Source organism: Camelus bactrianus, chromosome 1 (genome assembly GCF_048773025.1).
Source record: "Camelus bactrianus isolate YW-2024 breed Bactrian camel chromosome 1, ASM4877302v1, whole genome shotgun sequence".
NCBI lineage: Eukaryota > Metazoa > Chordata > Mammalia > Artiodactyla > Camelidae > Camelus > Camelus bactrianus.
The window spans coordinates 46,161,825-46,187,450 of NC_133539.1; the positions used below are offsets into that span (position 1 = coordinate 46,161,825).

General features: G+C 37.3%; 1 long non-coding RNA gene across 1 annotated transcript; it reads left to right on the forward strand.

The window, feature by feature from the left end:
• Positions 1 to 18,255: 18,255 nt before the first annotated feature.
• On the forward strand, positions 18,256 to 24,449 carry LOC105081533 (uncharacterized). Its single transcript, XR_836453.3, has 2 exons — positions 18,256 to 19,457; positions 23,451 to 24,449. It is a non-coding gene; the product is annotated as an uncharacterized LOC105081533 (long non-coding RNA).
• The last annotated feature ends 1,177 nt before the right edge of the window (positions 24,450 to 25,626 follow it).

The window sequence follows — 25,626 nt, forward strand, 5'->3', positions numbered from 1 at the left end:
TTATTAACTACTTTAGCCTTAGGATATTAAACGATAGTCTGTCACTGACTCAATTGCTCCAAATTGGCTTCAGAATCCTTCAAAAGTACTATAAACAAGTTTTTGAGGGACAAATAAAAAGTTTTAAAATGTCTCAAATCTAGTGGAACTTAAAATTCTGTTATGTAGAAAAGCTAACTTTTTCTCAGAATTAAATTGCTAAAGAACTAGGAGGTGCCAGTGTGGTACTCAAAAATAAAACCATCAAAGTCAAGTAACTCTGCATTGTTGTGAGGTCCCTCTAGCCCTACAGCAGGCCACAGTACTCCTGTCGTCCTATTTTTAACAAACCCTCAGGAAGGTCCCAAGGTGGAAGCTGTTTCATATCAAACTGCCCCTTTGAGATTTCCCTTGAGAAGTTCACAATCCCTTAGCACCCAGGAATCTATATATACACCTGCTGTCTGACTGGGAAACAAGCAGAGCTCACACTGAATACCAAGTTGTTACTCCTGCTTCTCTGCAGGATTTTTCAGATAGTTCTGTGGAATGGAATGTGGTGGGGCCTGGAGGCCTTTATCAAAGTGAATCTGCATCCTGCATCCAGCTGCCACTGACACGACCACCATGCTGAGCCCTGTGTCCCAAACAGAAGTTTCGGGACTGACACTAACAGCAATGAGAAGCAGTTGCAAGGTTATAAACGAAACAGTGATCGGACTGACGCTGAAATACTCTAGTTGTATCACTGTCATTGTCGTCGTCATCATTACTGTTATTGTCATTATTACTTTTACAGTAATGTTTTCTCATGCACATTCCATATGCTTCCAGAATGGGAGAGAGTTACAGTTGGTATGCATGCAGTGACCTTGAGCAGACATGAGAGATGCATCAGAAGGTTGAAGCAACACCTATCACGTGTGTCATGAGGGGAAAACGACAGACAGATGTTGCTTTAGACTACCGCAGTCTACTGAACTGACAAAGTTAAAAAGTACTCGTTGCACATCTACTGTGTGCAGAGCATTGTGCCAGATGCCGCTGTATCTATCTTTAGAGAGAAATGAAGAGTTCTGTTAACTTCTCAGGCAAGATCTCTGGGGAAATTTTTTCAGGAATATCACCATTGTCTAAGACAGGTCCTATGCTTTCCTGCTTCAATTTTTAAAGACATAGTTAGAAGATTCATAAATAGTTAAATATAAAGAATCACCTGCTAATTTTTGCAGAGAATATGCTTTTTTCCAGTGACTAAAATAATATCTACTCTCTATGGCATTGGCTTTTGAGTATCTAGGTATTTGAGAAACCCAATTATTAATCAGAAGGCTATATGTACAGCACAAATCCAGAAATAAAACAGAAACGGCTAATTTTTTAATGAAGTATAGTTGATTTACAATGTGTTAGTTTCAGGTGTACAGCAAGGTGATTCAGTTATATACATATTCATACATTATTTTTCAGATTATTTTAATAGGTTATTACAAGATATTGAATATAGCACCCTGTGCTATACAGTAGGTCCTTGTTGTTTATCTATTTCATATGTAGAAGTGTGGATCTGTTAATTCCAAACTCCTAATTTATCCCTCCCCCCACCTTTCTCTTTTGATAACCATAAATTTGTCTCTTATGTCTGTGAATCTGTTTCTGTATTGTAAAAAGTTCATTCGTATCATTTTTTTAGATTCCATATATAGGTGGTATCATACGAAATTTGTCTTTCTCTTTCTGGCTTACTTCATTTAGTATGATAATCTCTAGGTCCACCCATGTTGTTGCAAATGGCATTATTTCATTCTTTTCTATGGCTGAGTAGTATTTCATTGTATACATACCACATCTTTAGCCATTCATCTGTTGACATTTAGATTGTGTTCATGTTTTGGCTGCTATGAACATTAGGATACATGTATCTTTTGGAATTAAGAGTTTTCATCTTTTCCAGATATATGCCCAGGAGTGGGACTGGCTGGATCATATGGTAAGTCTATTTTTAGTTTTTTAAGGAACCTCCATACTGTTCTCCATAATGGCTACATCAATTTACATTCCCACTAACAGTGCAGGAGGGTTCCCTTTTCTCCACACCCTTTCCACATTTATTATTTGTAAGCTTTTTGATGATGGCCATTTTGACTGGTGTCAAGTAATATCTCACTCTTAGAACTGGTTAACTTTAAAGAATATTGTACAAAATGTTGAATAATTTCTGCCCCCAATTCATCTACAGACCACTAAAACTGAGAATCTCTCTTCTTTGACTATAGATGTCAACTCCGTCCAATCAAACAGCCTTTGTTAAAAGTGACCACAAATATCATTTCACCACATAACATAAGTTGCAGTACAATTAAATAAATTACAGTTTTCATTTATAGTCCCATTATGCCTCCTTGAGGATACACCCAGTTCAAGACTATAACAGCAACACATTTAGAAACCAACTCTTAGGACCAATAACGGCAACAGATGTAATGAATTCATTTAATGAACATCTATTGCGTATATGTGCAGGATATTGCTCTAGGAACTAATCATTCAAGCAAAGATACTGTTGAGAAAACAAACAGGTAACAGATAAATACAGACAGTGTGGTGGCTGCTCTGATAGAATGAAGTACTTTGGAAGTGCATCTAATCCAATATGTGCAGTCAAGAAGCTTTTCTGGTCTTGAAGAAAGAGTATGAAATAACCAGTTGAAAAATCATGCTAAACTCATCCACAGTGAGATAATTTTAAAAAAGTTTCCATTCAATGGGCGGTCTTTTTTCTGGCTTTGACCCCCACAGGCAGTCCCTGTGGAAGATACCATTAGCAGGAAATACCCTGTTCACCCACAGGCCTAAAATCTAATTAATATAATAAATACACATTTAAAATGATGCGTCAGCAACAGAAAACTTGTGATTAAGCCCTAGATCTGCCACTTACTAGTTGTATGATTTGGGACAAGTCAGTGCCTCAAAGTCTCAAGTTTATCATCTGTATAAACTTCACCTGTTGCTGTAAAGATGAAGTCAAATAATGCAACTAATGCACTTAGGCCAAGCCTGAGAACTCAGAAAATGTTGGCTATTACAAAAACATCATTAACATGACTAATCTTATAATGAGTGTACAAATATTCAAAAGAGCAAGCACTCATTTTCAAATGTGGTTATTTTTAAAAGATTTAGCAGAGACACTGAAGTTTGAGATAACACTTGAAGGCAGCACAAAAAAGGTTCTACATGGTGGAATGAACAGCAATAAGGAAAGTCAAAATAATCATGATTTGTCAAGGGGTAATGAGGAGACAATTTGACTTGGAGCAGAGTATGTATAAGGAAATGAGAGAAATAGGACTTGAAAGGTAAGCTGGGGCCAGATTACAAAAGTCCTTCAATACCAGACAAACAAGTTTGAGCTTTGTCCTGTACATGTTGGGGACTGAAAGTTTTTGTTAAGTAAAGTAAAATGACCAAAGCAGTGCTTTATAAGAAAAAAACTGGAAAGGAAGAGACAAGTTAGACAAACCAGCTATGATGTGATTGCAGCACTCCTGCTGTATAGCAGTGAGGACATACCTTGGAGCAGTGACAAGTAGAAAAACGGAGACATGAAGCATTTTGAAGGATAAATAAACAAGACATATTCACTGAATGCAAGTATTGGTCACGGTTCTAATCCAAAAAATGTTGTCAGGGCACATTTTCTTAATGAGTCCATAAGTCTCTGAATTCAGGTTATGAAATTCCAGAGATAGGTTGATTCTTCCAGATAGTTTAATGGCTGATAAGGGTATTTTGCTCACCAAGAGCATTAAATCAGTGTTGGTGCTCATAATAATGTGATCTGCATTTGTACCCCCATGTTCACAGCAGCATTATTCGCATTAGCCAAAAGGTGGAAGCAACCCAAATGTCCACCAATGGTTGAATAGATAAACAAATGTGATATATACATACAATGGAATACTATTCAACCCTAAAAAGGAATGGAATTCTGATTTCTGCTACAATACAGATGAACCTTAAAGACATTATGTTAAGTGAAACAAGCTGAACACAAAAAGACAATAATACTACGATTCCACTTATATGAGGTACCTAGAGTTCTCAAATTCACAGAGACAGAAAGTAGAATGGCAGTTGCCAGGGACTTGGGGAAAGGAGATTGGGGAGTTATTGTTTAATGGGTACAGACTTTCAATTTGAGATGATGAAAAAGTTCCAGAGATAGACATCAGTGATGGTTGCACAACAATGTGAATATACTTAATGCCATTTAACTGTATACTTAAGAATGGTTGAGATGGTAAATTTTGTGTTATCTACGTTTTACCACAATTTTAAAAAAATAGTAATAATGTAGATCTAATCCCCTGAGAAACAGCATGCTCACTCAAAACAAGAGAAAGGTAAAGCTTGCCAACCCACTTAGCCTAGCTGCTCAGCCAAAAGAGACATCCCTGCCTCCCCAGGTCACACACCATTAGTTGGCTTGTCCAACTGGAGAAATGAAGAGGAAAAAACGTCAACCATCATCTACATCAAAATGATAATGGTAGCACAGTGGTGCATGCCTCGCTGCTTTCCAACTGCCCCAGTCTGATACAAAAGGCAAAAAGGAGAAGTCACTTCACCAGTCAAAGCAATCCTTCACCTCGGTACTTCCACTTGATGACAAACTTCCTGGGGAAAGGAAAAGTAACTTGCCTATCTCTGTGCCCTGAAGTCCAGAGCCATAACAAATGCTCCAGAGACACATTCACTGAGATTTGAGGGACTGCAATTACTTAATATACATCTATCAATTACAATTTTCCCAAATGGATACTATGTTCAGCACTATACCAGACGGGATGCAAATACAGAAGTATACGATACGGCCCCTGCCTTTAAAGACCATATAATCTACTTGAGGGGACAAGAATCATACAATGACATAATAATGAACAATACAAGACAGAATATAATTAGGTGCTAAATTGTGTAGTACAGATTATAAGTACTCTAGGAGGTCATAAAAATGTCTAACACCTTGTTGAAATGAATAATGGGTCAGGAAATCTTTACTCACTGCCCACTTGCAGGAGCAAGCAGAGAAACATAAAAAATGAAACAAAAGCTTTTTAAAAGTATCCATCATATTTATTTTTATGTGTAACACACCTTCTCTACCAAACAATCCCTTTCTTAGCTTTTTTTCCCAAATTTGCTTTTTTTCTCAGCCTTGTTTACAAGTAATTAGAAAATGTCTCAAAGGAAAATTAAGTGTGCCAACAACCATTTGAAAGAATGTATAAATTACCACGAAACAGAGGTACTCAGTAAAAAATTAGTAAATACAGCCTTTAAAAAAAAAATAAACGTTTCATTCAAAGTTTGATTTGTTTGTACAAAGCCAAAAAATAGCTATACAGACTGTCCTCCATCCCAGAGGAGGGCTAATGAGAACTAAGGACAATTTTATTCATTTAGCTTCTAATTCAGACCATCTGCTTTAAAAATGAGAATTTTACATCCTTCTGCATGTCATAGATCAAAAGAGACAGGGATTTTGTTTCTGTAAAGACTCAAACTGTGAATGTGTATATTTTTTTGTTCTGGCCGACTTCAAACATTGAAAGCTGTATGGCTACATAGCTCAAGCAGAGAATTGAAGATGCAAGACTTTAAATTCTATTTCCTGGGCTCCCAGTACCTGTAATCTCTCTCCATCACTTTCTTCATCTCTTCTCCCTAAGTAGCAATCAAATATATTCTGCTCCATTAGAACAGAATAAATATACAGCCACCTGGTATTTCTCATTCAATTACCAGCCCCACATAACACTGGCAAGACTTAGGTGTGCTTTGGGTAACATATTGCTGCATAACAAACCACATCAGTATCTGTGGCTCAAAACAACAATTCTGTTTCATTCATGATTTTGTGGATCAGGAATAAGGAGGGCTCAGCTGGGTGGTTTGTCTCGCCTACCTGGTGCCAGCTGGTAGCTGAGGCCAGAGGATCAGCAGTCAAGATGGTTTCCTCAACTAAATATCTTGCACCTCTCTGGTACTTCATTCTCTCTCTCTCTCTCTCTCTCTCTCTCTCTCTCTCTCTCTCTCTCTCTCTCTCTCTGCCTCCCTCCCTTCTTCTTCTTCTCCCTCTCCCCCTCCTCCTCCTTCTTCATTTTCTTCTTCTTCTCTCTATCTCTCTTTCTCTCCACTAGGTATTTCATCCTATATACCATGGAAGGGTGAGAACTAGCGTACGGCAAGAGAAGGGCCTTGGACACAGATTTTAATAAGGCATTCATTCCCAAGTGCTGCCTCTATACCTACTGACCCCCGAGAGTGAGTGCCTTCTTAAGAGTGAATCTCCCAGAGTGCAGAATGTAAGGAGGTGCTCACTTTCAGTATCATGCAAGTACACCCGAGAGTAAATGCCTCCTTAAATTTTGCACCCTGGGAAACCCACTTGCCTCACCCCAGCCCTGGTCCTGCCTCTAGGGCCTCTTCATGTGGCTTGGAAACACCAAACTGAGACACACCACAGCGTAGTGGTCTCAGGGGAGGCACACCTCCTACATCGTGGCTATCTTCCAAGAGGTAAGGGAGCCAATGCTGCTGGGACAAGAGAAGTCTATGCATATAACTGGTATAGTGGCACATTCATTCTACTCTACTGGTCAAAGCAGCTGCTGGTTCAGCCCAAATTCATGGGCTCTGCCAACAATTGATGAAGATACAGAAAGTTCTCATTGCAGAAGAGCAAGGGTATGAGAGACACTGTTGGAGCCATCTTTGGAAAATATAGTCTTCCCCATCTTCCTTTATAAACTTTCCTTTAAGTTACTCCTGGAATATTATAACATACTCCTAATTAATATCCTAGCCTCTAAACTTCATCTTCAGTCCAGTATACTAAAGTATACTGCTTGCTACCAGGCCTTTGTGTAATAACTATCTTATCAGTACCCTTGCTTAAACTTTCCAAAGATTGCCCTGGCTTATAAATAAAACCCACGCTCTTCTACCTGTCATTTAAAGTGTTCATGATTTAGTGCCATCTCACTTTTTGTTGGTTAAATTGTATTCCCCCAGAAGATATTCAAATCCTAACTCTCAATATCTGTAAATATGACCTTATTTAGAGATAAGGTCTTTACAGATGTAATCAATTTAAGATGAGGTTGTGCTGGATTAAGTTGGGTCCTAATTGAACAGCTGGTGCCTTTAAAAGAAAAGGAGAGAGATCTGGACAAAGAGATGCAGGAAATAAAGCTATGTGAAAACACAGACTGACTGCAGTAATGCATCTACACACCACGGAATGCCAAGGATTGCCAGCAGCCACCAAAGCTAGGAGGAAGCAAGGAAGGATACTTCTGTGGAGCCTTCAGAGGAAGCATGGCCTGGCCAACACCCTGACTTCTAGCCTCCTGACTATGAGAGAAACTTCTGTTGTTTTAGGCCACAAAGTTTGCAGTAATTTGTTATGACAGCCCTAGGAAAGTAACACACCACCCATCCAACTCTGCTTCCAAAACTCCTCCTTTATTTAGGAAGAGGTCTCTTCCCCATCCTTATATCCCAAGAAATCACTGCATCTCTCTTTGTCCTCTCCTTTCACTAAAAGGAACAAAGCAAAGCAGTGTATACACCTATAAATTGCAGCTGAGGTATAACTGGCATCTTCTAGCATTCTGCTAGGCAGGGCTACTTCTCCCAGATGCTGAGAGTATACCTGGCATAAAGAGAATTTCACACATCTGTTAACTTAAATAAAAATGTTGAGAAGATATTAAGTTTTTTTTAGTAAGTGCTTAGAATTATAAATAGAACAATTATTTCCCTGTCATGTTCTTTGCTCATCAAAAAGAGAAAAATATTTAAGTGAGATATTAACTTATAGCAACAGTACAAAACTATAAAAGTCCTTTCTTGGCTAGTCGGTAAACTCTTAGCTGTCAGTGGCTTTAACCAACTGGACCCAAAATGACCTCTAAATTGTAATTCAATAACCCAGAATCCTAGCAAGGCTTCCTAATTATAGTTCCCATTTGGAATGTTGGATGTAGTATACGAAAAGCTCAAGAAATTAAGGAGGTCATTTATCCTTTTCCCAAAAATACCTTATATGACAACTCGTACAAAATAAATGCAATACTTTTCAATACAGTACACATTGATCACTCAGAGAGATGTGAGGGACAGAATCTGAAATTCAGGAAGTGATCATCCTGCTGCATCCTGTGATGGTCAGTCTACACCAACCCCTGAATACCTGGTGCTACACCTTTAGAGGTAAGCAGATGACATGGAAGGCATTCATGGAAGTGAACAAGATGAAGAAGAGGCTTAAGAAACAGCAGAAGAATACAATGATGTTTAACATGAAGAATAAATGTTTCAAAAAAAATCAATTACCTTAACAAGTAAGAAAGACTCTCCTAGAACAGAATCAGACTTATCTTTTGTGCCCCCAAAGAGTAAAGCTAACACTAATAAACGAAACTTATAGGAAGACAAATTTTGACTTGTCATAAGACAGATTCCCAAAAATCAAGTTACCAATTGTGAACTACCCCTAGAAATGTTCATGCAAAGATTTGTAACTACTTGACAATAGTACCTTATTTATCTTTACTGCCCTAGCACAGACATTCCCATGTAATAACTGATTAACATGTATTTGATATATAAAGGGAAACTCAAACGGTCCCTCCTAAACTTAGGATTCCAGTATTTTAGGATTCCAAAAGAAAAAGAAACGCAACCATGAGTCATTATTTTCCTTTCAATGGATCACACAGTCATAATTTTCTTTATGCTGGATAGGGATGGGTATTCCCTCAGGAAAACAAAGAAGGACCCCAAACATCTCAGTAGGAACATTTTAGGTAATACAACACAGTTGTAAGTATAAAATGTGAATTACTTAACAAGTTCAAAGATTCAAATACACTTATTTACACATATACTTAATCCCCCTAAAATTCCCCTTATTTAAGGCAAAAGTGAGTCACAATTTATCAAACCTTTACCACATACATTAACCTCAGTGGTTTCATATTCATTTGAAAGCATTTACTGAAGGCTGGTTATGTGGCAGACATGTCTCGTACTGTCAACCAATTTAGCGAGGTAGGTACTAATACCTTCCCTTAAAGGCCAAAGGAGTTATGCAGCTTGTCCAAGTTCAGGCCTCTGCTAGCCCATACAGATCATCTCTGCAAATTAAAATCAAACAAACAAAAAAACCCAAAAAAACTCTTCCTCAAGACATTTCACTGTCATTTGTCAGAAAAATGTATCATAATATACTAATTTTATTAGAAGAAAAATCTTACTGCCCTCTACCATAAAATTGTCTCAATATATATTCAAATTGATAACTGCGATATAAAGCGTGCACCTTAGATGGGTTTCTTTGTACAGTGCACAATTTACTCAACAGTAAATGACAATCCCATGAATCTCATATGAGATTTAATAAATGCAGCACCAGGCATTTTACTCCAAAGTACTACCATTGACTCCCACCCTAAATGAGGATCATCAAGAATTTCATATGAATTACATAACCCTCTGGCTGCATATGACTACTGTCTCCTTTCAGTACTGTTTCACACTCAAAGCACTCATAAAATGTATTTATGTAGACATAAAGCCGCTGAATACATAGAAAGCAACTAATGCTGGATGAAAGAGAAGGGTTTCTCAGAAAGCCCATCATCAGTACCTCCCAAACAAGAACGCTTCTCAAAAGCCTGATTTTACCTACCAGGCAAAATGAAAAATATTCTTAACATTAATATAAAATCGTTTTTCTCACATCAAGCAAATACTCAGTTGGAACACAAAGGACTTAATTACTACAAAAAAATGATTTTAAGCAGATTCCACTAAGATGGGATCTTAGTGCTTCAGATAAAATTCGAAGTCAAGTCGAAGTGCTTCAGGCCAATATTCAGTCAAATTGTGGAAGAAAAGTACTTAGGTAACACGGTTTTTTATGAAAACATTTTGCCTTTCCCTAGAGGAAGATATCCCAGAGTGTGAAATGGCCTTAACACTCAGTGAAAATAAAAATGTCTTTAGAAAGAGCAAGTACGTTTATGTGGTGCTTTATTCATCCAAACCACCCTTATTGTGTCTCTACTATGTTGCAAGTTTTGTGTTAGATGCTGAGAACACAGTGATGATCAGATCCAGACCATAATCTGCTCTCATTCCAGCAGGCAAAATTAATGTAAAAGGAAAGTATGATCATTGTTGCAATAGAAATCTAGAAAAAATGTCATAGGCCCACTCACTCCTGCCTTTATCTATTCTCCATACATAATTTCTTGGAATTTGGGTAAATAGAGTTCACAAAATTTTAAGCATGCTTTAAAATTAACTTAAAAACCAATCACTATCATCGTATCTGGCACACAGTAAATACATAATAGATGTGGAATGAATAAAAAAATGAACTTTCCAGCTTACAAATGAGAGTTGGGCCACAAGCAAACATCCCCATCAATTATAAAAGAAGTGTTCATGAATGCAAAGTATTTTTAAATAGCCAGAAGCCTAAAACAATTTGAGTGGAGAAAAGAAACCATTTAAACACAAACCTTATTCTGAACCAGCTTAAAACATACATAATCTCCTATGTCTGTTAAGCTATTTAATGATGTATTTTCAGCATCTCGGCAGCACATTTATTTTTATTTTCAAAGTCATGTGGATTATTGTTTTTCCCTAAATTCCAACCATATGTATCAATCAGGCTTTGACAAGAGTGATCAATTACTAAGACCTCTAAAAATTTCCATTATTTTCTACCATCCTGACAAATAAGATCTGGGTTTAAATACAAAAAAGAGATTGAGAGAGAGACAGAGAGACAGATTTTTCCTTGCTGTATAGAGGGGATCTCTATACCCATGAATTCCAACTTTTCAGGTGGGTAATTTGAGAAGGTTTGTACCCTTAACAATCTTAACAACTCCATCCCATACTAATCAAGCCTCCTCAAAGACATTTCACTGAAAACAGAAGCAAAACACTACATAACTGACTCACTTTTTCTTCTAATCCTGTTTTTGGACTTCTTTTCACTCATCTCACATTCTATTATAAGTAACTTGAGGATGAGGACAAAGCCTAGGGCCTAGCCCAGCACCGTACGTAATGAAGTACTTACAAAATGCCTCTGATGACTGTTCTACACAGAAAGCCACCGCACAAACAAAACTCAGAAGCTAGCACTTCTTAAAAAAACATGCTCTGAGGCAATGACTGATATGAAGGAGAATCACAAAATACTACAATCAAAAAAGGTCTTCACCCTATTTAAAATACAGCTCTTGTAAACACTTCGTTGAACTCTGTTAGCATCTCCCATACTAATTCCCACCACCACCACTTACCAGAAAATAGTTCCAAAATTTCTATGTGGAGTCCATGGGGCTCGAGAAGGAAAGAAAGAAGAATGTAAATCCACTCTACAGCTCGTGCGCTCCGACCGGCGATGGTGGCGGTGCGCCTGCGCCCGGGGGATGGCATCCCGGCGACTTGACCTTTCCCTCCTCAGTTTCTCCTCTTCCAGCCCCAGAGGCTCCTGGGTAGGCGCTTGCGCAGGGGACTCGGCACTCAGGTGGTCAAGCTACCAAGAAGGATCCCTGTGGGCGCTTCGAGGACCCAAGACTGTCTAAAGCCACAGGGGAAATGGTGGAAAATTCACCATTGCCATTTCCGGGAAGAGCGACGTATGGCTTTGTTCGTTTGTTAAGCTCCCAGTATTGGTGCACACTATATCTCGTGCGAGCTTTTATACCTGAATCTTGGCTAAACTTCTTAGGCTTAACCTATTGGGCTCAAAAATATTAGGCAGTTGCAATGCCTGTCTACCTCATTTTTACTATAGAAACCCGTTACATTGACTTATTTGGAATAAACATGATAAGTACCTTCCCACCCAACTCTATTCACGTAATCACAGATAACTATGCTAAAAACCAACAGCAGAAGAAACATTGAGGACATCCAGCACTAAATGATATTCCTATTTATGAAGTAACTAAAGTAAGTTAACTACTTTAAAGTAAACTAAACATTCTTCCTTACAGCCAAAGAACTTTACACCAAAAACTAAATTGTATGTAGGCTGACACCAAACACCTATTATGTATCTGATATAATAATGTTGATCATAATTATTTTCACTATCTCTTATTAACACTTAGTATTGAAATATTAAAAAAGTAAGTTGAAATTATCTAAATTCCCTTAATATTGTAAGTGTTCTCAAATATTACACATTAAGTGATAGAAAAAATAAAATTCTGCATTACTATATGGATATAGATAACTCTATAGTATAACTACATAAGTATACTCTATATGTGTATATATATATAGTATGCTCTACAGTATAACGTAGCATACTTGCAGAGAAGAGCCACTTCTCTGTAACTCAGTGAAATTCTGAAACCATAATGCCTACAGTTTTCTTAGATATTGATATTCAATACAGTTTAAGGAGAACAATTAAATAGGAACAGACAATTTGGGTTACACAATTAAGGTGGCACCAAAAAGCATCTTCCAATATACTATGAATTCTGTACAGTGAAACACTGAGAGGTTAGTTCTTGATTCAAAAAGAAAGTAAGTTTCATCTTCCTTTTGAGAAATAGGCATCATCGTTGCCTGCTGTCTACCAATCTTCAGGTTCCTTCATCTTTCATAGATGCATGTATGCCGGTCTGATAAGGAACAGCACAGACAGAAATGTTAAAAAGCTCTATGTATTAGAAACTTAAGAAAATCATTAAAAAGAGACTCAAGTACTTACATGGTGGAATTTTTGTGCTCTCCCAGTTCTCATTAACAAAGTTTCTCATTACTCCTAAGAGTTCAAACACAAATAAATATTTCTACTACTTCCAGGTCCAGTTCCACCTAATTTCACTCTTCTCTACTGAAATCAAATGTGCATCTGGTTTACACAAGGTACAGCCAGTACCAGGCAACTAGTAAGTAAGTGCTCATATTTTGCTAAACAGATATTTATTACAAATGTATGCAAACTTTGTACAAAGTGCTGGAATATGAGGGATTATGCAAAGATACATAAAAAGGATAGCCTGATTTGTAATTTAAACAAATAGAATGAATAAAAATACAAATAAAATAAAACAGGGAAGAGAAGAAATGAAATGAAAGGAAATAACATGATAAAGTAAAAAGGAATGGACAAATTGTTTTTCTACTCTTGGCTCATTCTTACATGATTATCATACTGTTGTTCTACATTTTTCTAAATTACTGTATCAACCTAAAGACATAGTCTATTATATTTTTCCACCATGTCTTTAACACCTGCCCTAATGGAGAATATAAATTTAATGGAGTAAATAAACAGGAAGACATCACACAAGAGAAAATTCTATACAGACCAAAACCAACACTGTGAAAATAACTACCTCAAGCATTAAGGCATCAGCTTATTAACTGTTACCTGAAATAAATCATCTAAATGTTTTCTCAAATTTTTATTTCTTAAACTCCATTTGTGCCTTTGAAGTGGGGACTTCAGAAGTTAGAAGTGACATTCCTAGTGGTATTTACAGTCAAGAGTAAATCTTTTAAGAGTAGTTCAGGCTGGATTTCTAGGTTTATCATAACAGGATGTAATTTTGCATATAAACATGCATATGATTTTCTAAAGATTAAAAGATTCCTTTCTAGTTGTGTTCCTCATGGAGAAAGAGTCTGACCAAAAACCAAATGACAAGGCCTCTAGCTTTTAAATTACCTTTACTGAGTAAGAGGGGATCCTGGCACCTTATTACTCAATCCCTCTATAGGGCTGGCGTGCAGGAACTAGCAGACCATGGTTGCCAGAGTTTTGAAAACCTGGAACAAATAACATGAAACTTCCATGCTCAAACACACCCATTTGCACATGGGCTGACTTCCATCCAGGAGATAGTCCTGACCTCTTTAGAAATTGAAGAGTAAGCCAGGGAATCAGCTCATAATCAGGGAATTATGTGCTTCTGCTCTGTCTCAAGGGCCCCAATCCACATCCCAGTGGCTCTGATAAGCTTCCATGACCAAACCCACAAACAAGAGGCAGAAGACCTGAAGGCTCACAAATGACCCATCCAGGCTCTTCTGTGGAGGCAACACAGTTTCTACCCGACACCCTCTGAGGAATGTGAACCATCTGTTCGGGATTAAACTGCTTTACCGTCTTTGTATATAAATTATTCACTACCCCTCTCCTTTTGCATATTTTGCTCTCCATTTTCTCTGTCTATTCCCTGCTCTCACTTCACCAATTTTTCTCTGAGCTACTTCAACTGCTTTGTGCTCTACTCCCTTCAGAAACTTAAAAAGGAAATGGATTCATTAGCCAAATAACTGAATCATAAATTTTTTTTGACATACTGGGGAGTATGGAAAGCTGTCTAGTGATTTCTCTGATATTCAGCTTTTTAGAAAACAATTCCTTAAATTATCCTGATTTAAACCTTTGGACTACTTCGTCTTTGATAGCATGCTAGCATTAAAACGTGGAACGTTAGGAAAACCCATTGCCGTCGTCAGTGCTACCACATGAACAGCAGGGGGCAATAGCATACCAAGAATTGTGGAAACTGTCTCAGCCTGTAGGAAACTGTTGGATTCCTGCACTGGGTCTGTGTACCCTAGCGCGATGATCTCAGCTCTCAGATGAAGTCTTTTGTTTTGTGTCCTATTTTACAATGCACTGTTCAGTTTTCTATGAGTTGTGACTTATTCAGACAGCATTTCACTGTGACAGTTTAGCTTAAGAAAAAGAAAGGTGGAGGAAAAAAAAAGAGGAAAGAGGAAGAAAATTAAAGTGCTGCCAAATGAAACACAGAAAGACAAGGAGGAAGTAATCCTGCCTGTATCTAAAGTTTGTCCCTTCTCTGTTCCCATCCATTTGAAGCTTGAACATTGTTTTTCTGGATTACAGACTTAATTCACCCCATCCCTTCCCCCGTAGACACACCGATTTCATTCTATCTTCTCTACCATACGGTTTTCTGTTAAAACAACAGATTTCTTTATAAAAAGAAAAAAACTGTTTTAAGCCAAATATTTGACTTTTTAGAAGAATTCAAAAAACTTCTATGTCATGTGCTGGCCTTTAGTCAAGCTTCTCTGTACAGAATTGTAATGTTTTTCTCTGCTTTTTAAACGTTTATTAGTCAAGATACATTTCATTGATATGTTTCAATAAAGTTCTTCCCCTGTAAATTCACACCTTCAGCTCAACAGCAAAAAGCTGTAGTTGTGAACCTATATCTGACACTGTGTTTGGGGGTAAATATAAAGTGGTAACTGGAACACCAGAGATCTGAATATAACAAGGATCATTTCCACTGCACTGGAAAGGTGTTTCATCATCCAACCTTCAAAATCAGCAAGATTAAACTATTTCATGCATAATTTGAGTTGCACCCCAAAATATAAAACTCGTAAGATTCACTTCCTCTCCTACCTAAGCTGTAATTCCCACTTATTAATGTATTCCTACAAAGTTATTAATTTATGACAGTAGGATGGCAGAAGTAATTTTATTTCAACATGTGGCACCCAAATTCCTCTTCAAGGGATTGTTCACTCTCTGAGACTGACGGCCCTAACTGATCTCTTGACCTCATTCCCTCTGGCTTATCTCCTAACATTCTCCTGCACACACCACTCTAGTCACATCAGCCTCTTCGCTGCCCTTTGAAAATACACCAAGAAATCTTGTGCCTCCGGGCCTTGCCCAGCTGTTCTCTCAGTCAGGGTAAGTCTTACCTCACTTATGAAAACAACTCATACCTTCACCTACTTCAAGAGTTTGTGCAAAAGTCACCTTCTCAGTGAGACCTTCCCTGACCACCTACTTAAAATGGAAAATACCTCCCCTCCAGCATTTCCTACCCTCCCCCTTCTCCTTTATTTTCCTCAATAACATTTATCATCAAATATGCTATATATTACATATAAATATAATATAAAATGAGATATCTGAGTTCAAACATATCAACCAATAGACAGCGTAACCGCCCCCCATTAAAAGGACAAAAAAAACCAGTTGATTCCAAAGCAAAACCCAACTCTATGCTCTATACAAAAGACAAAGACATACCTAAAGCAAAGTAATTTCAGAAATGCTAACAATGAAAGGCTGCACAAAGGAATACCAAGAAAGTATAAATATAAAGAAAGAATTATGATTCTGAAATACAATTAAGTAGTATTCAGATCAAAAAACCACTACCAAGTCAAACAGCACCTTATAATGTTAAAGGCTACAATTTGCCATGAAAATAAAATATTTATGAAAGATATGCAGCAAATAACAGTAGCTTCTTTCATTCAGCAGAAACTACAAGAGATTCAAAAAGACTAGAAACACATAAATATAGCAAATTTTGGTATGCTTCTTAGTCCAAGATCAAAAAATGGTACCAAAAAACATTTAGAATAATTGAGTTTACAGTCACATATAGAGACATGTATAAGTTACATAAAGAAAAATACAAATAATATTCTCCATCAACAAAATAATAAAAGTAGGAATCCACAGCAATCATAGCCTTTCTACCTTGAAATTTAAATTTTTTCTACTAAACATAGCTTGGCTCAGGGAAAAAATACCAATTGATACAGAAAATTTCTAGAAAAAAATCATGAAAACATGTTATCAGAGTTTATAAGATACTGCTAAAGAGTGTTCGAAATAAGATTCATGGAAAATATTTATATTATAAAAATGAGAGAAATAAATGAGTTAGACATTACACTCAAAATGTTAGAAATATCAAAGACTAGCTTTTTTTAGTCCCACTTTGGAATTTTAAATTAAGCAACCTATATTTGAAAACAACCTGAATCAAATAAACCCAGCTGTATTAAACTGCATTTAGCACTCTTATAATGCATTATAACATTGGTAGTTATTTTGAAGTTATTATATAAATTATGGAAAAAAGCAAGCAATTCTGTTAACATTGTTAGAAACTATGCTTTTCAGGAGAAAAGAGATGCAATATAAAATTAAAGAAGTAAAAAAAATTCTATAATCTTTCATTAGAATTGGAATACCAGCACAAATTTATGATTTATCTTTCTTTGAAAAACTACATATTCCCTAGTACTTGTATTGAAAAGTCTGAGAAGTAACAAGACTTTTAGCCATGAACAACTTTACGTACACAGATTGTGGTCACCAAATACGTTTTACACTGAAAGCAATGAAATCTCCTTTGAGAAATGGCTGATTCTGGGTCTAGAGCAGTAAATGAGACTGTTCCAATATGAGACTGGGACTCTTATTAAAGTGTCTGAAAGCAAGGAAGCTATCAAGACATTTGAGGTTGTCAAATGAACAGAGAAGCCAAAGATGGGCAATTTGAGCTTTAAAATGAATAATCACTGCAATTATGTAAGTGTAAATAGAGATGCCAATATAATCAATGCAAAACTAGAAGCAATAGGAGATTAAGATAGCAAGATATAAAATTACATACAGAAATCAATATGTTCATATACTGAAGCAATAAGCAGTTACAGGGGAAAACAGAAGAGATGACTCATTTACATTACCAAAGAAATTTTTTTTAATATCCTAGGACTAAACCTAATAAGAATTGTGCAAAACCAATATGAGAGAAGCTTTAAAGCTTTCCTGAAAGATACAAAACTGCTGACTTGAGTAAAATGAAAAATAAAACTTGCTCCTCAATTGAATAATGCAAAATCATAAATTGATGCCAATTTTAAAGTAATTTTATGGAGTTAGATTCTATAATTTACATGGAAAAAATAAATAAGCAAGACTATCCAAAAAACAGGAAAGAAAATAAGATAACAGCATGAGGCAGGCCTAGATCTATGAGATATTGGAAAATATACGGTTTCTATAATTAAAGCAGTAAAATATTAGCCCACGAGTAGTCAAGCAGATCTATGTGGAAAAAAAAGAAAATACAGATATAGAGCCAAGTACAATGTGGAAATTTATGTATGTGATAAAGTGGTATCTCAAATCACTGGGAGATAAATGGACTTAATAAAATTAAACGTTGGAACAGCTAGAGAGTCCTTTGAAATAGAAAAAAATGGATATAAAATCACCTAGGAGAATTCCAGTCAAAAACAAAAAATTCAACGTGAATCTTACAGCGAGGATGAATCTGAGTACCCAAATTGAAGGATATTCTGGAAAACCGCTGGCCTGAACTTTTCAAAAAGTCAATGCCACAAAAAAAATAAACAAAAATGGCTGGGGAAATAGTCTAAATTAAAAGTAACTAGAGACTCGAACTTTGTTAAATTCTGGATTTATATTTTACAAACAACAATAGGGCAAGAAAGGATTTGGCGTAGGGTGGGGGATACAATCGAGGAAATTCTAATATGACCTATATATTACATTATAGTAATGTGACACCGTTTAGTGGATTCTGACTTCTTGTGTCTGAAGAGCCTAATGATACATTTCTTAAAGACACTACCCTGCAATCCTATAGGACAGTAGTCCTCAATTGGGGTGATTTTGCACTGCCCTGCCCCCCACACACATCTGACAATGTCTGAAAACATTTTTGGTTGTCACCAGCGGAGGAGGGGAAGGGAGGGTTGCTACTGGCATCTAATGAGCAGAGGCCAGAAATGCTACTAAACACTTGTGCAATGCACATCTCCCCTCCCCCACAACAAAGAATCGTCACGCCCAAAATCAATAGCGCCACGGCAATGATGTAGGAGAATCCCTAACTCCTACAAGACAGTAGTGATATATTAGGCTGAAAAAAATGAAATTGTCCTTTGCGTACCGCAAACATTGGTCATATTTAAGGGTGAAGAGTTATGATGTACACAACTAACTCAAACAGTTCCGCAAAAAAACACTGTACGCGTCCTTCCGCCCAGCTTCCCTCCTCCCTCGGGTACCCAGGCGGGGTCGCACTCCTCCCGGGCTGAGGACCCACCGGGCCTGCGCCGTGGGAGCAGCGGGCGAGCAGCACTGCGCAGGCGCTAGGCGGCCGCACCCACAGGGCGCGTCTCCAAAAGTTACAGATGCGCTGGCGGAGCGCTCAGTCGGCGGGGCTGCCCACCGCAGAGAACAGGAAAGAGAACTCCCGAGACGCTCCGTTGGCATCTCCAGACGTGGCAACGCTGCTTACCTGCTTGAATACCGCTCCTCTGCCGTCCGCTGAGGGCTGCAGTGAGCATGGCTTATCGTTTGGAGCCCTCTGCCAGGAAGTGCCAGTGATGTGTGGCCCGCGGTGCCTGACCATCCCGGTCCAGACTGGATTCTCCAGAGATGAGCTTTTACCCTCTCCTTAGTGGATTCTGACTTCCTGTGTCCGACAAGCCTGGGCATTACTAAATCTCCTGATAACCCTAACCGAAAGTTTCCTTGCAGGCCCAGTCCCCACCTGGCTCCTCACCAGCAAGAGCTTACCCAGGTAACATTTTAAAATACCTTAAAAATTTTCAGCCTAGAGTTTCTTATTCAAGGAATTGGTAGTCTTCTGTGAAAAGCCAGGTAGCAAATATTTTAGGGTTTGCAGGCCAGGAACAGTCTTTGGGGCTTATTTGTCTTTTTTTTTTTTTTTTTTTTAACAACCTCATACTAATGTAAAAACCGCTCTCAGCTTCTGGCCTTACATAAAACAGAGGAATAACAATGATTAGGCTCTGATCTTTCCATTTACCCAGCACGGAGGCTAGAGCTTCGGCTCCTCGTCCGACCAGTTCTGCAGTAAGGACTTAGGTTCCAGAAGGACTACGACTCGCTGGGTTCACTGGGTCCCACCTGCTGAGGCTTCACAATTTTTTGGGTCCCTACACTTGCACCTCTGCTCTTCCCCGCCGGGTGGCCGCTACTGAGTTCCTGGCAGTCAGCAAGACCGCCAGGAAATCCCCAGACCAGCAGCCACACCCTCCTTCACTCTAAAATGGCAATCCCTTCCTATCTGGGCGCAAAAGCCAGAGTCCTTACACTGTTACTAAATTGGTATAAACGTAATACAAGGAGATCTCAGACCACTGTATCCTTATAGCATTTTTTCTAGTGATAAATGTAATACATGTCCACAATGGTAATTTGGAAAATACTGAAAAGTATATAGAAGAACATTAAAATTCAGCATAATTCCAACCCACAAAAATTAACTGTCAAAATGCTTACGTATTCTTTTAGCTCTTCTTTTAAATGCGTACTAATAGTGCAACTTACTGAACTGGATTTTAAAAAAAATCTTAATGAACTTTTGTTGAAGTATAAAATCCAGGAAAGTGGGCAAACTGTAAATGTACAGTTCAGTAAACTTTCAAAGACTAACACAAACACACCTTGCAACCAATACCCAGATCAAGAAATAGAGAATGCCTAGCTCCTCCAGCTCCCTGCCCAGCCAGGGGTAACTTCTCCCCAAGTGTAACCACTGTCTTATCCTCAAATACACAGATTAGTTTTGTCTTTTCTTTAATTTCACATGAAGTGAATTATTAAGTAAATATTCTTTAGTAGTTTATTTCTTTCACTCCATAATATATTTGAGATTCATCCATTGTTGTGTGTAACAGGTCTGTATTTTATGCTGTATGGCAGTTAATTGTGTGAATGTACTGCAGCTTACCATTTATACAGTTTTTTTAAGTTTCAGTTATATTGAGATACAATGCACATACCATACAATTTTCATCTATTAAAGTGTATAGTTTAATGTTTCTTTAGTGTATTCACGGGTAAGTGCAACCACTGGCAGGCACAATCAATTGTACAACACTTTAATCACCTCAAAACAACTGCATACTGTCTAGCTGTCACTCCCCTATGATACCCTCCATCCTTTCTAGTCCTCAGTAACCACTAATTTACTTTTTGTCTCTGTAGATTTACCTGTTCTGGTCATTTTATTAAAATGGAATCATATAATATGTCTTTTGTGACTGATCCCTTATATTGATACTGGGTTATTCATGTTACTTCCAGGCTTGGGGCTATTACAAATAATACTGCTGTGAACATTATTATACTCATCAGTATATGTATCTAAAGATATATATGTATCACATAGATACACATTTCTATTGGGATATACACCTAAAAGTAGAATAGCTCCAACATAGGTTTTGTTGATAGTGCCAAACAGTTTTTCAAATTTACTCTCCCAGCAGCAGTGTATAATGAGTTTTCATTGCTCCACACCCTCACCAATGGTTGGTGATTGTATGGTTTCAATTTACACTTCTGTTTAAAAAAAAAAAAATTTACACTTCTCTGATGACTAATGTAAGAGAGCCTCTTTACATGTAATTATTAGTCATGTGAATATCCGCTTTAGTAAAATGCCTTTTGGTTCTTTATTTCATTTTTGGTCAGGGAGAGAGTTGTTTATCTTTTTCTATTTGTTTTATATATTCTAGTTGTGAGGCCATTTTCATTTATGAGCACTGCAAAAAAAAAAAAAAAAAAGAAGCAAAACAAAACACTTTTCCTAACCTGTGACTTGCATTTTAACTATCTCATTGTTAAATTTTAATGACTATAAAATTTTTCTGGAAGTCTAATTTATCAGCCTTCTTTTATGGTTAGTGCCTTTGCTATCCTAAGAAATCACTGCCTACAGGAACCTTCTCCTATGTTATCATCTAAAAAAAATGTTTTTCTTTGAATTTTTAAATCTATTAACCATGTAGAATTGATTTTAGTAGAGTATGCAGTAAATGTTAATTTTTTTTTTTCATATAGCTATCCAGCTTACCCAGGTCCTTTTCTTGAAAGACCATTCTTTTCCTACTGCCCTGCAGTGTCACCTTTCTCATAAATCAATAAAATCATAAGTCAGTCCAGATGTTAAAATTAGTACATAAGGTCTTGTAGTTTTCTAGTAGCCTCTTTAGGATTTTCTATGTTAAGGAATCTTACTAAAATAAGATGTAATGGGTGAAGAAGTAGAGAATTTTGAGAGAGATACAGATAATTTTTTTAATGAGATGGAAATCCCACAACTGAAAAATACAGTATCTGAAATAATTTGATAGAATTATCAGTAGGTTGGACACAGTAGTAGAAAGCATCATTAAACTTGAAGTCCGGTCACTAGAAATCATCCGAATATAAGTAAACTGAGAGATACTTTAAATAAACAAAGCATTAATAACTGATAGAATACCATCAAGTGATCTAACATATATGAAACCGAAATCCTAAAAAGGAAGGAGAGAGAGCCTGGGGCAGGAAAAGACTTGAAAAAATATTAGCCAACGTTTTCCGGAACCGATCAACTATATTTTATCTGGGATGTTTACTTGTTTTCAATGAAGAGTGTATCCCAGTAACCTGGCTTGCCATGAATGGGATTTAGAAGTTAGCATAAATAAAGTTTTACATCTACAGGAATGAGGAGCAGGGCATTTTAAAGATGCACAAAATGTAGAAAAATGCTTTGTTGGTGGACCTGTCCCAAACATTATTGTACTTTTATCATAAATGTTGCCTACCCACTAGTACCATCCCAATCATAGTAATACCTAAATGTTCTCCTGGTTTTTCAAAACATCAGCTCGGTGCATAGTATGGCCCTCCATCCATTGAGAACCCCTCTCTCACATGATCTGCCATTGCCTCCTTTCCCCCATGCCATTTCTAACTTCATCTTTTAATGCTCATATCTCTAAAACCACACTGGCCTCTTTCCATTTCGGGGCTCTGGGGATGGCTTCTCTTGCTTCCTGAATGGTCCTCCCCGAGACACCTATATGACTGACCCTTTACTCCTCCTCAGGTTTTGTTCAAATGTCATTTTTTTTTTCAGTAAAACCTAGAGAGTAAAACAAAACAAAAAACTTGCACATTCATTCCCCCATTTCTAGTTAATTTTTATCTGTAAACTTTATTTGAAATGCCGTGCATTTTAATTATTTAATTTCCTTACTATCTCACTTTCCTCACCACTAGAATATAAGTTCCTGTGAGAAGAGAGGAATTTACCAATTATGTTCTCTGTAGTGTCTTCTATTCCTTAAATGAGTAAAAAATTATAACTGCTAACATTTTTCTCAGGGCTAGCATATGGGCAGCCTAAATTTATCCCTAATAACCCCTGAATCTTTCAAGATGTTTCTTCAGTTTTTCATGAATAAAGTCTTGACAGTATTCCAGTAATTTTTACATTTTTAAGGTTTACTTGAGAGTCTTAGCCAGAAAGGATCACAGCAGTAAAAGCACCAGCTTTTCACCAAGGAGAATAAGAAATGTGATATGGTTGTTTCCAAAGCAACAAAAAGCTCTGCCTCGTTAAGTAGACTGAGGGCTCCTCCTTATTGGATTGAACTATCCAGTCACATAACTGAGGGTCCCCACACAAAGAAAAAAGTGCTTAGAGCTGTCATCACAAAGAAATTTGCCTTTCCAATTATAAGCTAATTTGTACCAACTTTTTTTTCTTCAGGCATTCAGACATCATGATGGATGATGAACTCTCAAAAAGGAAAAAGATGGAAAATCATCAAAATTACCATAAACTGTGCTCCCAACTAAATAAGTGTTTCCTTGTAGCATGTGCAGAGTCAAGGGAAATTATATTCCTACATTATTTAATCTACTAACAACCTATTTACCTAGTGTCTTAATCTAGGTTATTCTTGAAAGCAGGGCCTTCAAAGGTAGACACATCTATTTGGGAATGTGATCCCAGGGAACAGGAATGAGACAGGAGTGAACAGGGGAAAAGGGAAAGAAAATCCAAGCAAAGCAAGGTAGTGTTATTGAGTGGGCCACTAGTGTTCATGGCTACTTAGTGCAGAACCTTCTCAGGATTCTTATTAAACTATGTCTCGAAACTGCCTGCCTGAGGGATGAAAAGGAGAAGCATTTATCTCTCAGTAGCTGAGGGCTACTTCCATGGGGTGTTAACCCTCCAGGACGAGAGCCTCACTGGTGCCACACCATCACACATGCTGCATCAGGGTAGCTTTGGGAAGGAAGCTAGATTCTTGATGCACGCCTGAGGTGAGGCACTGTCAGCACAGAGCTCAGTGAAACCTGCCTAGAGGTGTTCACCAGAGCTGCGGCTAGAACCAGAGGTAGAAGAGATGGGAGAGAGGGCACCAGAGGCATCTTCTAAGCCTGGAAAGTGTGCTGTTAGCCTTGTCTAAATCCATATTCTTCCTTCTTTCTATCATCAAAATTTCATTGTCCAGAACAAAGTTGGCAGAGGGGTTAAGTAGCAAGGTTCAATGTATTTCCTAGAAGCTGTACATTAGTAACAGTTTTAACCTTGAGTGATGTTTATAAGAAATAGAAAGTGACACTAGAACTTGGAAAATTAAAAAATGATTCTACTTGAAACATTTGACCATTGGATAGAGATACTAGATTCTTCTAAACTCATGTAATCTCAGGAGCAATCATGAATCATTTGGAGAAATAAAATTAACCATTTCTTGTATCTCTATGAGCCTAATAAATCAGTCATTATTTTTTCCAAAGAGGTTGTTTTCTACTGTCACATAGTGATACTGAGCTTACAACAAATGAAAGGAAAATTGCTAGAAATATAAGAAGGAAAAATATTGGGATAATTTCCATAACAAAAAGGGTTGGTATTAATGTTGACTGGAATGGTGCTGGAGAGGAACTGCACATTTTGATTTGAGGTTCCTTTTTAAAGTTCCATTTTACCAAAAATAATTTTCTCTCTGCCTATACCCATGTGACTTCATAATCATCCTCTCTCATATGGTCTGGAATTACCACCAATAGGATAAAACCTTTGAGTTATTTCATATGTGTTGAACTCCTTCCACTTGCTATGTATTGTCATGATGCATAAGAGTGAGACATAATATAAAACATTATGTCCAAACATTTCAGAATACATACTCTTTTAAGGTACACCCAGGACACTTACCAACACTAACCATCTGATTGATCACAAATCAGCTAAATGAATTCAAAAGATTGAAATCCTAGAGTATTAAGCAAACCAGAAATCAGTTAACATAAAGATTAAAAAAAATCCCAAATGGTTGTAATTTAAGGAACATACTCCTAATGACCCATAAGTCAAACTATGTATTATAGTGAATTTATAAAATATTTTGAAATGAATTCTAATGAAAATACAATATATCAAAGCTTATGGGATAGTGTGAAGCAAATACTGATGGGAAACTTATACCTCTAAATACATATATTAGAACTTTCACAAAAAGATGAGCTGTCTTCGTTCAAGAAGCTAGGAAAATTGTGTGAAGCAGCATTTCAGACATTGGACAACTGGTAGCAAAGGACTGATCACTGAGGAGGGGAAATAGGGTGACCAACCCTACTGTTGTCCTGCCTTTCTGTGTTTAAGTACTCTGGATCACTTTGCAGGAGGAGGAGCTTTAGCAGAGCAGAGCAACCTTGCTGAGTTGAGACAAAAGATTAGTATTGAATGGGACAGATGGCTTGAATTTTCAGGGCAGAGAATCAGCAAGGAGGAACATATGCAGAGAAGAAAATCCCAGAAATTTGCATACAGATACCTTTGCGTCCACTGCTGAACACTAAACAATTCCCCAAAACTAGCATGAGAGTGGGAAACACAATTTCTATCCAGCCAGTGTCCTCACTGAATACTC